The following is a 14048-nucleotide window of genomic DNA, read 5'->3' on the forward strand; positions in this document are numbered from 1 at the left end:
CAGGTTGCTTTGGAAGAGGATCACGATTCATTTAATGATCACCAGACCTAATTTCACTCGACGTTTTGCCTTGGCAACTTGTTAAAGATCGGGTTGTCGCTAAGACAGTTCAAAATCTAAGACCTATGACTTACGTGGCAGACTTATATGACAGAATTCATGCAGCAATCTACAATGTGACACGTAGATGCTTCTATACATAGAAGTACACTACAATAGCTGCTAGATATTCGTCGGCCATAAGTGGAACTCAAGTTACATCACAAATGGAAGAAAGCATTCTATTCTAAATCGATTGTAAAAAGACATATAGGAAGTTTTAGTAACTGAAGAATGCATCGTTAATAAATTATGTTTAGTTCAGCATGCATGATTATTGCTTCTATCACACGTCTAACTGGAACACATTATACTACATAAGAAATACAGCATATTACGAAATCAATTTAAAGTGTTCATTTACAAATGGACCGCTTTTTTATGGCATATAATTTTGTGCATATTTATGTGCAGCGTTCTTCGATTCCTATATGTTTCATTTATGTGTAAATTATCAATAAATCAGTTTGGTGTAGAGAAAAGCATGAATATTTCGCAAGAAGTAAGGAAATTTGATGAGTCTTTTGAACAGTACAGACGGTAAGAACAGACCGGCAAGTGTCGAACACAATCTTAATGTGTGTCACGGCTCTGAGTGCTGTTTTGTAAAAACTTCACATTTCGAAGATGGAACTCTGAAAACCTGAATCTGGTATTCTGGTCTCCTCTGCATCTTGGGAAAACTTTCTGGTATACCATGTCAAGGCAAAGGATTAAAGACACCTGTTCTTTGAAGCAATCATGGACACTGAGTCCTACCAAGGTATTAGCTAGTAGTTCATTTCTTAATTGAAAACAAAAATGAACATTATTCTTGGGTGTGCCTAAATGACGTGAAATATCATACAGAAGACTTCATAGTGATTACGCTGGAGTACGTTTTACCTCCCTCTCTTCCGACAAAATCAAATCTAAAGATTACGGCAACCTAGATATCCAGCTGTTACTAGTACAGTCTACATTTTGCGGGTATATTTAAAACAAATTATTTCTATGAACAATACACACCTTGGAAGAGCTGAAAATAAATATGAGTGCCGCAAGCCAGCGTACAGATAATAAAAATGGTTTCATAAGGTTGTTGGGAACACGGCGAAACGTATAGACAAAACCGCTGAGCTAGATGGTATTACCAACATATGCCGCTAGCAAAGTATGTTTCCTAATACAATATTTACCCTCTAAATTCTGAATTTTTTTCAAGTATTCACGTAATCTTCTTTCTCGATGTGTTCACAAAGTAAGCTCCCCTGAATTTTGAAATGCGTCTGTCCACGCAGCCCGGTTTCGTAGTACTAATTTACTTGCTTTTACGTGGATTTTGAGGGCAGGGGCTCTGACTGAAGAAGAAATTATTATGAAGAGCTTCAAGAAGAGAAGTGATATCTAATGCTCTTCATGATTCTAAAAATCAGAGCAAGAGCGAAAACAGACTGAACAGTCACGATGGCGACGACTTGCAAGCTATAGCATACGACAGAGACAGCGGTTCCAGCAGCATTAAAATGATTTGAAGCCTAGGGGGTATCAGTGGACAACAATTAAAAGCGGGCGTTATTAAAAATACAGGGAAAGGTATTTGAAGATATCTTTATTAGATATTGCAATGTTAATAGAACTATGTATTCTTATTGAAATGTAGATTTCTTTTAAAGAAACAATATTGCGATGGTACCGGTAGTTTATCCAAGAACACTTTTCATTTATTATGTTGTTACTGCAATCACGTCCAACGGAAATTAAACTATTCGCAAATTTTTCCCTTCTCGACTTTCGTACGATAAAAATTAGTCGAAAAAGGGGGAGAAAATATGCGAATAAATACGGTATGCACGCTTAACTGTTTGTAAAGTGTCCATTTTAAAATTAAACACCCTGTACAACGAATACTGCACGAATGCCGCTGTACCTCAAAGATTAGTTAAACGCTGTTATTCGGAGGCCTAAAATATAAAATCACATTTCATGACAATTACACTTAACCCTCTTACTAATACAATTACACTTAAGACCCTCACGTGAGACCCCTGATTTATTTTCAAAATTATTATGTTTCTTTCTTTCCCAGATTATTATATTTCTAAGCATCTCGTATATAGTAGATTTAAAATCCTTCAACTTCATAAGCCCTTATGAAAAAAAAAAAGATAACGAATGATAAACTGCGAACAGTTTTATACATTCCTCCTCTTTACAAATTACTTTTAGAGTACAAATGAATCTTTTTGATCTAAAATCAATTTGAAAATAAGAGGAGAAAAAAGTAACCAGAAACACATACCAAAAATATTTTTCAAAAATTTCAAAAACAGAGAAATTCCTGAACTTCAAATGAAATATATTCTTCTACATTAGCATTATATCACAGGCCTATTTCGAATAGCGCATATCATAGCTGTAACTTAATCGGAGAATAAATTACAAGGTAAAAAAAAAAAGAGGCGAAGACAATAAAATAGATTAAACTATTCTAACTTAATGTATGCCAAACGAAAAAGAAATGCAAAATCGAAATTACAAAGGGAAATACGATGGGTACTTTTATTTCCAGCTTATGGCCTATTGTTTACAAATTAGAGCTGCATACCGTAGAGCGCAGTGGGTCTGAAAAAGGTCAAGGATATATTTTTTCACACACATAAATCATGCTCTAGGTTTAAAAAATGAAACCTTAAAACACACATACCTGTTTGTACGAACAGGAAATCACAGTGACAATATTTAAAAGGTTTATTACATACTAAGATTTAATTATACCACTTATTTTTTGTAAGAGTAATTGTTCAAAAAATAACACAGCTAATTATAAGCATACTGAAGAATGCAAGCATTGCAAAAAATTTTATGACACTGCAGCATGTATTGTACCACGTTCATTCATATAATACATATATAGCATTTCTAATCTTAAAAATTTTCGAAGTATTTTAAAACATAATTAAGCATCATGTAATAAAACCAAAATACTTGCTTTTAAGCAAGAAAGGTTAAGATCAGATATATTTTGATAACGAGATTTTGTACGTACAGATATGATTACATAAATAAAATATTCAAAAGCATGGCAGAATGAAATAACAACGTACATTATCAGCTCATTCATTTACTATTTGCTAGAAGTCCAAGCGACACATTTCCAAGCATGTTCTAAATAGCTATCTTTAACTAGCAATCTATGAAGAGCACATAATCGGAGTACTAGCGATTTTTTTTTGTTTGTTTGTTTGTTTGTTTGTTTGTTTTGTTTTTGAATAAATGAGGAGTATGCAAAATTATTTGTCCTATGACTTATATAAAAAAACAATTATATTAAAAGTCAAGAATTTAAAAACAGAAAAATGCTGTTTTACAGAAAAATTACAAAAAAATATAAGCATAAACTTGATTAATATTATGCGGAAACCAAAGCATTGATCTATTAACAAATAATTTATAAAAAATGGAAATATTGTCCATTCCAAGAGAAACTTTAAGAGTATATATAAAACGCGTATAACTAGGTAACATGTTATTTTTGCACTGTACACTGAATCGTCAATTTAAAGAGGAGAAAAAGTGTCAAAAATTGAAAAATGGGCTTGTATATTAAAAAATTTTCGGTACTGTTCTGTTATCGGGACCGTATTCAAAAATGCGTCTATATATGAATGTATGTTTGGATGTATGTGTTCATGTATGCATGCGCATATATGTGCGTATGTATATGTGTATATACATACACACATATACACACATACATACATACATACATACATTTCTGAATCCGGTCCCGATAACAGAAGAGTACCAAATTTTCTTCGACTCCGATACACAAGTCATTTGAAAAAGAAAGAACAAAAATTATTTTAATTGTAACTAAACCCTATAATAAAGGATGAAATTAATTTTTCCACCTGGCTCCATGAAACGCAGTCTAAGGTATGTCTCTTACTTCGAACTGCTGATGCAACTGAATCGATAAAATCAGAATACGCATGACTCGTTATTATGGTTTTTCTCATAAATTAGCTCTACACAAATAAATTTGTTCAGTATCAGTGGAGAAATAGCATGAATATCTCTTTCATAACTGCTTCAAAAACATGCATGTATAATGCAATGAGAGTAGAAAGCATCTTTAGTCAGTGGAATCTCTACTGCAAAATTTTCAAACAATGATTTATACATTTTCTAATTCAGTGAATAATTTTTTTAGACTTTTAAGTCTCTCTTCCCTTTTTTTTTTACGATCACTCTGCCTACGCACTGATGTTTAAATATTGATACCGATGTTACACGCTCTTGAACTCTCTCGAAAATATCCATTTTATTGTCTCCCCTCCTCTACAGTAAACCACAGATTTTCCATCAGTATTCGTCCGGTTAACCATCACCGTCAGTCAGCTTCAGGTAAATCCCCTTTCATCGTTAAATGGCATTCAATAATACTCTATGTTTCAACACGATATTTTTTTTTCCTAGGGCAGACAATACACATCCAAGGTTAGTAGACATTTCTGCACATGGAAATTAGTACTTTTAAATACTAAGAGCCATCGATGAAAAAGGTTGAGGCCCTATCAGAAAATGGGAAGAGAATAAATTAAAGCAATTGTCTACATCCGAACTTCACTTCCGTAATAGCAGACTAAGAATAAAACAGATCTGTAAATAGAATGCATTATTATTAAACACAATCTAATATTCACGACAGTTATGAAAAAATCGGGAATAAAATCAACTTTGTAAAATTTATCAAGTAATTAGAAATTACAAAATTTCTTGAAACATTTATATTTACTTTCACACATTTTAAAGAAGATTAGTGACATTATTTAAGTTTTACTAACAGTTAACTTTATGTTGATTTTTTTAATGCCTCATTTCGTCATGAAATCTCTCTCTCCAGAGGTTTATGTAAATGTTATGACAAGTGGCATAGGTTAAAATGAGAAGTAAAAGGTATAGCTTTTGCCACTGCTGAACTAGAGAAATAGCTGCTGTTCAGGAAAGACGTGAACGTGTTACGGTGGCGCGGTTGGAAAGTGTTGAAAATTAGTTGCGCTTTGTCTGTCTGACCTAGTTAGGGCTGTAGCTTCACTTTAGAGTTGCTGCAGTTGTAACCCAGTAAGGTTCCAATAAGCTGTAAGGTTCCAATAAGCGGCTAAAGCACCATAGGTGATAAGTTGTTTTCTATTCTACACTGCTGGCCATTAAAATAGCAAGACTATGAAGAAAAGCGAATTTAGAAAAAAAAAAGATTTTTATTGTACGGCATGAAGAAAATATGATTAAATTTGTAAGCAGTTTTAGGGTTTACAGGGGTGCGAAATTAGTAGAAAAAGCTACCACCTCTGGCAGCTAAAACGACTCTTACCCGGTTAGGCATGGAGTCGGACTGGGCTTAAGATAACAGAAACGGGCAACTCATTCCATGCTGCTTCAATGCCACACTTCAACAACCGTATTAGCTGGAGAGAGATGGCGGGCCAGTCTCTCAGCAACCCATGCCCAGATGTTTTCAATGGGTCCGTGCAGGCCAGGGCAGCAATCATACACCCTGTGTATCGAGGATGGTCGAAACGCGACGTGCAACATATGCTCTTGCATTATCTCGTTGGAAGATGGCGTTTGGCAGGCCTGAAAGTTAGGGCAGAACCACTGGACGAAGGACTTTAGAAATGTACCGATCTGCGTTCAAGTTTCCGTAGATACGAACTAGAGATGTGCGTGTCGTGTACCCAATAGCTACCAAACCATAACATCAGATGCAGGGTCCCTATGCTGGTATCCAATGCAAGCAGACGACGTGCGGTCTCCTCGGATCCTCCAGACACGGATACGGGCATCAGAATACTGAACGCAGAACCGGGACTCGTCTGAAAGGACGGCATTGTACCACTCCTGTATCCAGCGTTGTCGTTCGGCGCACCAGAGTCGCCGGTCTCTCTCTATGCTACATTGTCAAGGGAAGCCGAAGTAATAGTCGCCGTGTTGATAGTTCACTCTGCTGCAAATGTCGATGCACCGTACGAGCGGATACTGGGCGTGCTGGAAACATGCCCATTTCCTGACTAATGGTCCATTATGTGGTTGTACAGTTTTTCAGAGCTAACCTCACAATCTGTCTGTCCTCTCGAGTGATAGTCAGCGGAGGGCGTTGAGATCCCGCATGCCGTTCAGTACGAACCTCAGCAAGCCATAGGCGATGTCACGGAACGATAATCCACACTCTCGATAGGCAATGATCATTCCTCTATCGAATTCCGACGTTTGATGGTAAGAATTTATTATTATTATTCGAGGCGTTACACGATATTCTGAGAAAACTCTGACCTCACAAAACGCTTTCCGAATGAGAAATCCACAACATAACTTTCCTTTTATGCGGTGCTTCAGATGTCGTTTCTCCCTCTAGCGTCATCTAAAAGCGCTGAAATACTAATCATTTGCATATCCCAACCTATTCTTCCTTTCATGTGATTTTGACGTTCTTCAGATCATTCCTTCCTGGTGTTTCAATTTAATGGCCAGCAGTGTATTAAGCCTCATTAGCAATTCTCAATTCTATTAAGTCTCATTGGCTATAAGGAATAAAGTGTTATGATGTGAAGTTAACTTCTAAGGGTTTAGCAGTTAGTAACAAATAATTAAATTAAGCAGTTAGACATCCTTAGTCGCACAGAGATACATAGTCACTATTCTTTTATTTTTAAAAATATTTGTTAAGAAAGCACTGTTAAATTCGGAATCTAGGAATATTTTACAATTTAAAATAACAGATACTTAAACATATAATTTATGACATAGAATCTAAAAAGATATTAAGAAAATTATACATTAAATGCTAAAATACAAGACAAAATATGTATGCGTCTTTCTAATTTGAAAATGATCCAGATAATTTAGCTAATTTACGCAAGTTTCCTTCTCCTTAGCACCTTATCTAAGTTTGTTTGCTTCAATAAACAAATTAATGTTCTCACTAGTCTCTGCTTCATTTCCTAATGTATCAGCAATTCTCTTTAAGAATATTTTTTTTTTTGGTTATCAATTTCTTCCTCAATAAGTTTCCTCTTCATTTTAGAATATTCAGATTTAAGTAAAGATTTCTGTTATTATAAATACTGCATATATTTAGAATGTATAGAAGAAACTGTTAATGTTATTTCTTTTGTAATAAGAGTACTGAGAATAACTATGATATATTGTCATGTTCGGAGCCACAGCAATTGTGGCAGAATTTTTTTAATTTAGTGAGGCACCTAGCAACAAAATGCAAAATTTTAAAACTTAAGACAGGCACAGAGCAGCAGAACGTAGAGGCGGCAAAAACTTTAGAATTTAGAGAACCACTGGGTTTTAAGGGCCCGGAGAGATCACACCGAGCAGTAAAAATGCACAGCATTGGCTCTGTGTATAGTGTACTGAGATGTACTATATAAATGTTTAAAACTGTCAGTTTTCCATTTCTTTATTAAAAGAAAAATTCCTTTTTACAGATACCTGTCCAAGCGACCGGCAAGACAAGAAACATTTTTGCAACTTCCCATGCTTGTGTCTAATGTAAAGCACAAAAAATAAAGCAAAGATAAACTTGTTAAGAGACAGGCTTCCAGGATAAGCAGAAATTTTAAGTAATTTTGCTTTCATTGCTCTTCCAAAAAATTAAAAATTCATCACACGCTTCCTGTAAAACACATCCATTACACGTTTGTAATGGACATTTTTCATTTTGTCACATTTTTCTGTAATATCTTGGAATCTAATAAATCTTACTTTTAAATCCTCCTAAACTTCCGGAGGTGCAAGGTCTAAAATCCGAAAGAAAATTTATCCCTACCAACCATGAAAGCGCCAAAGTTAGAAGATTGGGGGGGGGGTGACTTCAGAAAAGAAAAATGTAAAAGTGAATTTTACAGAAAAAAACAGATACACATTTGAATATTTTGAAATAATTATGCAGGGAAAAACTCTTATCATGAAGACACATAAAATAAAACACGTGAAATTCGTTTAATTACAGTAGCGTTTTCGCTTTTGCTAAGAAGCGTTTCAGAAGCTATGCTTTATACCTTTTATTACTTTGCTTATTTTTCAATCTTAAAATATTCCTAAATCATCAACATGGAAAGTTACGTCACTTAAAAATATGAAAGGAAAAAATCAAAATGATTTATTTAGTGTTATTTATTATTAAATATATTATTATTTTAATGTTATTTATCAATTTTAATGTTATTTATCATTTTTATTATTTTAATGTTATCTTGTTACGTTTGTTAAAAAAAATCGCCGAAACGTTCGTAAATTTTCGAATCAAAAATATTGTTTACAAATTGATTTTAAAACCGTCAAACTGTGGATAAGTTGCCAAATTTAGCGCCGCACATTAAAAGAAATAATATCCCAAATGCGTAAATTTGTTTTGGATGTAATATTTTATGAACTCTTCATTCGCAAATGAGACGAACGCATACCCAAATTTACTTCTCCTTCAGCCATTAAATTTTAGAGATCTGTATGATGTATACCTGTCTCCGCGGATACCCGTCAAATGAACGGTGAGCTAGTTTCATAGTTAATCATAATAAACCGGTTGTTTTATGAAATTATTTTTTCGATGACAAATATAAAAGTAATTACAGCACAGATATTAAATACAAATAATAATTCAACGGAAACATCTTTCAATAAATTCGAACCCATCAACGCACCGGGGTTCGCCAGACCAAAGGTTAGATCACGTGATTATCTGTCAATCGCACATGCCTAAAGCCGTTATGTGGTTGGGTGCCTAAAACCGTTATTGCGTTAGGGTTGTAGAGATATCAGGATTTTTTGGAAGGAGATGTGAAAAATAAGCAATGCCCTCGCCAGGAATCGAACTACGGACCTCTGGAATACGCGCCCAGCGTGCACACCACTACACTACGAAGGCGGGAGAAATACCTTATATACTCCCCCTTTTAAAGGGCCACTGGGGTTTATGGGACCCAATCGCCAAATCCTGGGTGTGGAGAATCATCATCCACCACCCTTTTAGTTCGGGCGCCACTGTAGAGACATTAGGTTATTTCGAACCCGGAAAGATGAAAAATGAGCAACGCCCTCGACGGGAATCGAACCACAGACCTCTGGAGTATGCGCCTAGCGTGCTGACCACTAGACTACGAAGGTATGCTAAGAAGGCGGGAGAAATACCTTATAGGCTCAAGACTAAGGAATGATCTGAGTTCCAATAAATGTGTGAAAAAGTTCTAAAACAAATTTCAGTTAGAACGAGCAGAGGCAACTAAGAAAAAAGTATTAAATTTGTATGAGCATTAGCAGTATAATTACAGAATTAGAAGAAAGTGTAATAGTTTTACAGTATTCTAACGAAATACACAATTCTTTAGACATTAAGAGTAATTCAAAAACAGATATTGAATTGCTGGAAAGAATAGTTAGTATAACAGAAGATTAATCTGGTAAGTCAGTTAAAACCAAAATTACCGAAACATTTTTTTTTTTTTTTTTTTTTTTTTTTTTTTAACATCGATTAAAAAATACTTACAAATTCGTCAAATTGGCGTTATTGGTAGTTTTATTGTTAAGATTGTAACTGTTTTTAAATTTACTTAAACTTTTTTTAAGAAAATATGTTGTTACCTATACCTGTCAATTTGACGGGTGTCCGCAAATATAGATGCATGAAAATGCCCATAATTCTAACATTTTTCAAGGTACAGTATGCAAGGATTACCTGCCGAAAGAGGAATAGCTTCAAAGAGGACCTTTTAATCAAATCTAGCCCGTACTCATCACATAAAAATGAAAGGATTCTTCGAAAAACGATACTTTCGGGAAAGAAATTAAGTCCTTCATATGAGAAATGCGGAAATATTCTTCTCTCAAACGCTAATCCTTTTTGGCATACAATATACACAAGAAACAAACTCATTTAGTATGCAAAGAAAATAGTATTCAAGTTGAGCGAGATCATCGCAGATTCTTCAAAATGAATGCCCTTCGACCCTTTCTTATAATTTACACCAGGTGATAAATCTGAAGCTTGAGAAAAACGATAGAAAACGAGTTTGGTTTTTATGAGAAAACGTATTGAGTTGTTCAGGGAAGAATCATGCGCGAGTTAAAAACCGGAGCAAAATACATTATTTTTCTATGTAAATGAAACAGATATTAAAGGTGATAAAAGAAATGCAAGAGGAAATGCCTTTGAGAGTATGGGGTAAAAGAATCTTTGTCAATTACCAAAAACCAGGTGGAGTTGACCTTTCTGACTCGTAAGTGTGAAAAGTGAACCAGAGAATAGATAGGTCACCTAATCCTACCATTCCTTAAATTCAGCTTCGCAATCTATTTGAGCTCGTGCCTCATTACTCTGGACATTATCTATACTCTAGATGCGCTATATAGAGCATCCAGTGATAAATCGTGTTCCAGCTAACACTAAGGTGAGGGAGAAGAAAAATTAATTCCAGTTCCAAATACCTCAGTTCAAAACATTTTAACACACCATATTTCACGTAAGAAATAAACAATTCAGGCAACTTTTTATCTGTACAAGATCGTAACTAAGTATCTTTTACTCATTTTCAAGATATTTGATTTATTTACGTAAGATGAAATAACGTATTATAGAATCTCCGTGTACTCTTTGGGAGCATACACTCTTAAACTCTATGTTGAAGACTAAATAGCCAATTTTCGCTATGTCTTTAAGGATAAATACTGCAGATGAAAGGTTTAAATAACCTTTTTATTTAAATCTAGATTAAAACAGATGCACGCACTTCGTGCTCACAAATCACCACCACTTGTGGCTACGTAACAGAAAATAAGAATGTAGCAATTCAATAGTAACATAATGATTGGCTCCTTAGCTTAACTAATGCTAAATCGACAGCACATAGCAAAACCGAGCCGAAAAATATCAGTATAAAACGAAAGGTGTCGAACACCGAACTAGAGAGCTAATTTTAAACTCGCAGCATAGACAACGGAACTAAGTCCGCTACTACTCTTTTGAACTCTTGAAACGCAGCTTAAATACTGCTTCTGAAACACGTTTAAATTTTACATCTACGTCATACAAAATTGACATTCCAGCAGGAAACTGAAATCAGGAGAAACAGGAAAGTCAAACTAAAAATAACTGATTAGAATAAAGTAAAACCTAAGATTATATTTTATTCATATTTTAAAATTTATATAACAAAACCCTTTAATGAAAAACGTTTCCGTTAGTGCACTCTTCGAAAGAATTGTATCGCAAATAATTAAAATTTATGTAACATTTACTCATCTGTTTTGAAAGCAATGTAATGACTCAACAGCCAATATTAAATTCAATATAAATAGTTCAACACCAATTTCAACAAAGCTGCATTAGTTAAAAGCATTTATCTACTTAATGTTCAAGAAAATATATAACTTAAAATACATTCATAAGTCTAACCTAACTTGTAGCCTCTCTAAATTAATTTGTAATGTAAATTGCAATAATTTCCTTTAATTAGAAATAATTCTGAGTAACAGAGCATTTTAGGAACAGCAGTGTAATAAATTACAATGGCAAATTTAAAAAAATTTTCTTCAAGCTCTTTCTGTATCTTCACTGTCGAAGTTTATGCACAATCTAATAATAATTAATAATAATTATTTATAATAATAATAATAATAATAATTAGTTATAATATTATTCGTTGTCTTGTTATTAAATTCAGCTCCCACAAGAGACCTATTCTGTTTTCAACGTTAATAGTAACTTATTTTTCTTATTAGTTACATATGCTCAGAGTGTATAGTGATGTTTCTCAAAGAATTAAGCAAATTAATGAACACACATGATTCAATTTCACGCAAGAAAATTTGAACATCTGAAAGACACACAAATAATCAGAAAAGAATTATAAAAGCATCATGAATATTATAAAACGCTTATGAAATGAAAACATATTCGTTTTTGCTTACTCTCCTATTTCTTTTCTGGTGGAGCAAAAATAATAATAATTCGCTCCTTTAAAAGACGCCGAAACCGATATAATATACCTACGCGAATTTTACTTTTTTCTTTAATTTTTATGCTAAGCAAACAACAACTGAAATATTTATTAACTAAAATATTTTTTTTAATTTTGATATTAAAATTACAGCCAACTGTCATACTAACAGAATCATACTTCATTTTAACCGAATTTCTATCCCTCCCCCAATCCCTTGGACTCAAAAGTTTAACAATAAGCAGGCTTTCTGATACGAGAAAAACGACCTTGCAGCATCCTAGAACTCGTGCTGCCATCTATGGGCATTAAAACGAAACTTTATCAATTCGGGCACGGATAAGCATCGTACAAATATCATTTGTACGATTTGGTGAGGTCTCTAAATTAAAGATTAGGAAAAATTTACAAATTTATTTTTAAAATATATTTTTCCTTTTACGTGATTTGAAACAAATTATAAGGTATAATGATTACGAGTGAAAATGTTCTTGTTCTCATAACCAAAAATTTCTGTTATAACACCGCATAAATATTTTGTGTATTATTAATCTTCCAGTAATTAACAGTAAATGTTACTTATTTTAAAAAGTTCATTCTAACTATAAAATAAGCCGTTCATCAATTTTAACATTAAACACCTTATTTGAAGAGATAGGTTTATGTTAGATGATCAGATCAGATATTTAATATGGGAGTTTAATCAGACTTAAATATTGAATTAGGTATTTAATAGTAGAATTTAAACTAAATATTTAAACGAGATTAGTTTTTCTCAAAAAAATGAATTTTAATCTTACTGTAATATAAATTCATACCAGATTAGTAAAAAAAGGAAAGAACCGTATAATAATAATAATATTAATAATGACCTAATTTGGAACAACACTAAAATCTAGAAATTTAGATGACAAGTTTTAGAATTTAAAAACGAATTCAAAGGCATGATGTGCATCAAACTATGCACAAGATTTGGAACACCCATTCCCAATGATTTAAAAGCTCCTAGATATCTGAAGGAAGAAATAAATGAGTTACACTTAAAAAAAAAAAAAAAATAAATAACCATACAGCTGTGCCCCAAAAGTAGGAAGTAATTCGCTTCTATATCAATGACGGATGCTAAAATTAACTGTAATCTTAAACAGCATTTTTAAAAAATGCATTCATAAATAATGATTCTAAAAACAAACAGTGTGAAGTTATACAGTTTCCATTAGAAGAGAAAGACATTTATAATCAAAAACTTAACCAGCAATGTTTTTCGGTATCTTAGCAAGTGTGTCAAATGCAAACTATTTCTCTTATACGGCGCAACGTTTATTTGACTGAACACTGAAATTTTTACTTTGCAATATTATTTTTGCATGATTTGATGACACTCTTCAGAAATAAAAATTCAAAAAATTTTCAAAATATCAGCAAAATCAAAGATTTAACGTTTTGCAATGCTTTAAAAATATTTCTTATTGAACTATGTATGTAAACACACATAATTATCTAACTGCATAATAATTTCCTTTCAACATTTCTACTTCTGTTAGAGGAATTAGAGATGGCTTTGTAGGAAGAATGGCTTCACATTCCCTTAATATGCAAGACCTCTCCACATTGCATACAATGTGTACTTCAGTTAAAGGATTGTCCAATTCTCCATTAATAAAGATTTTTCTCGTATTGCGCAGGGGTACGTATTATTTTGTACCCCATCTGTACAGCAACAACTGAAATAATTTTAAAAATTGGCAATAACTTTCATGCATTTTTACGTATTTGTTAAAGTTTTTCAAGAAGCACATAAAAAGGGATTACATGGGATTATAATATACATGGAAATCATGCTAATCCATATCTTGAGGTGAATATATGCCTGTGATTAAATTAAATTAAAATGCTTCAAACAAGTTTTAAAATAACAACCACGTTTATTTAAAGCACTTAAGCCTATATTTGACAGCTACA

General features: G+C 33.2%; 1 protein-coding gene across 1 annotated transcript in view; it reads right to left on the reverse strand.

Annotated features, from left to right (window-relative positions):
* Positions 1–14048, reverse strand: part of LOC118184243 (TBC1 domain family member 1-like) — a 335166-nt gene that overhangs the window by 131938 nt on the left and 189180 nt on the right. The window lies entirely within an intron of this gene.

This window comes from Stegodyphus dumicola, chromosome X2 (assembly GCF_044657685.1).
Source record: "Stegodyphus dumicola isolate Sdum_Otavi_A_Nest chromosome X2, ASM4465768v1".
NCBI classification, from domain to species: Eukaryota; Metazoa; Arthropoda; class Arachnida; order Araneae; family Eresidae; genus Stegodyphus; species Stegodyphus dumicola.